This window comes from Penaeus monodon, chromosome 6 (assembly GCF_015228065.2).
Source record: "Penaeus monodon isolate SGIC_2016 chromosome 6, NSTDA_Pmon_1, whole genome shotgun sequence".
Taxonomy (NCBI): Eukaryota; Metazoa; Arthropoda; class Malacostraca; order Decapoda; family Penaeidae; genus Penaeus; species Penaeus monodon.
Window position 1 is genome coordinate 46,902,702 of NC_051391.1, and position 2,500 is coordinate 46,905,201.

The following is a 2,500-nucleotide window of genomic DNA, read 5'->3' on the forward strand; positions in this document are numbered from 1 at the left end:
ACAAACATTGCTACTGTTTCTCATTAAGCTGTCTGTGTTTGTCTTGTCTGTCTGATTGTCTGTCTATTTGTTTTTCTGTTTTCTTGGCTGTCCGTCTGTGTGTCAGTCCGTCCTTCTGTCTGTCTGTCTGTTTGTCTGCCTGTCTGTCCGCCTGTCTGTTTGTTTATCTGTCTGTCCATCTGTCTGTCTGTCCGTCTGTTTGTCTGTCTGTATGTTTGTCTATCTGTCTGTCTATTTGTCTCTCTGTCTCTCTCTCATTTTAAGTGTGTGGTATCAATTTGAAAGTACCCAATATTTTTATATCATTTCATGTAGTAATATAAAGACATTGAGCTCCGTTGCGAATTTCACGAGGGAGAAACATTAACCTTCAAAAGGCATAAACTATTTCTCTATCAATAGTATAACACAGCCCCATGATGTTGTGACACGATATAACATCCTTGTGAATTAAGTCAGCTTTCCCAAAGCCATTTACTCCTCAGACGCACTTAATCTTATAGTACTTTGTCTCTGAACTTCTAAGCCCAATTAAGAATACGTAGTTGTCACAGAAAGGACAAAAAGTTAACAGCTTTACTCTTTAATTAAGATTTTGAAACAAAATAAACATCGAAAAAAAAAAACAAACTAACCGCTTATATATAAAAACAACAAACATACCTGAAGCCTTGGTCAAAGGAAAACCGCTGAGTCATTGTCAACCAGCCATGGATTCGAGATGATGTCAACTGAACTCTTTTTATTTGCTTCGGTCAATTCCTAACCTTTATCTTCATTGGTTCAAGAGTAAAGGCATCCGATTCACACAGAGCTTAGAGTAAAGGAAACCAATTCACATGGAGCTTAGAGTAAAGGAAACCAATTCACAGAGTAACTTAGAGTAACCTTAGATTCACGTAGAGTCTAGAATATCTTGTTTCACGTAGACCTTACAGCAACTTGATTCTCATAGAGCCTAGAGTAACCTGATTCATGTAGACCCTAGAAAACGTAAAGCTAAGATGGGAGACAGAGCTTGCAATTTGAAGGCATGCTAATGAGTGGGAGACAATCTAATTGAGATCCAGAAGTCAACGTCAACTTTTCTTAATTCTTCAGTAAAACTAGAGGAGTGGCCAAGGTTTGCCAAAAGTCGCTGAATTAGCATTTTCATTATCATTATTATCATTAGTAGCATCATTATCGTTATTATTATCATCGCTATTATTAATTTTCATATTCTTTATTTTGTTATTGTTATCATTATTATTATTTTTTTTTTCTTTTCTTTTTTATTGTCACTTTTATCGTCATTATCATTACTTTACATTTTTAAAAATTATTGCTATTGTTATCATCATTATCATTACTTTTTATTTTATTTATTATTGTTATTGTTATCATTATCGTCACTGTTACGATCATTATTATCATCATTACTACTGATAATGGTAATCGTGGGCTTATTGCAAACATTCAGATGAAATCCTAGCACAGACGTGTTTAAGGTACACCAAACACGACGCTTGGTAAGATCCGCCACTTTGACCAACCATATTATTACAGATTTTATCCTTGCCGTGTAAATCTTTATTCTCCGTAGGATAGATGTACCCCTGGTGGCGAATCAATGAACTAAGGGCATTTATGTCTTTTTAATGCTATTGATTTTCTTCAGGGAGCTTTATTATCTTATAATCATTACCATACATGACATGTGTATCTATATTCTTAGCAGAGATGGCTGGGTAGTTTATGAAATGTACTTTATAATTTGATGGCAATTTTTTTTTTAATTCTTTATACATGAGGAAGGGAATATATATTTTTCGGTGCGAAGAAAATGCTATAGTTTCTTTTTTTTCTGACAATTTCGTTTGTTTTGAAATTCGTATCAAACTTGTATACAAGATTAGCATACATAAATATGATTGTAACAATCACTCAGTGGATGTTACATCTATTGATATAATCATTATACATTTTAGTCACTGCGATAGATAGTACAATAGATATCACATTTATGTTACGACAGATTACATTATTATCACAAAGGTCATAGCTCTCTTGAGGGCAACTCAAACTTCACAATAAATTCAGTAGATGTACACTTTTACGAGGTATACGCAGGTCATACCAGATCTGCGTATACCTACTTTGACCTAATATACTACATCACGTTATCCATATTAAATATTACTCGGGTACGCCGTTGATTTCTGCCCCATGGGAATAGGCTATGAGATATGTATGTATATGATGGTAAAGATTATAATACTAACAATGATGGTAATAAAAATGATGATGATGATAATGATGACAGTAATAACGACAACTATGGTGATAATGATTAGAAAAAATAACAATAACAATTATGGTAATAATGATAAGTAACAATAACGATGATAATAACAGTAACAATAATAAAGAAAATAAAAAGTAATAGAAATGATGATAAGGCTAATGATAATAATAATAACAACGATAATAATGTTAATGAAAATAATAACGATAATAA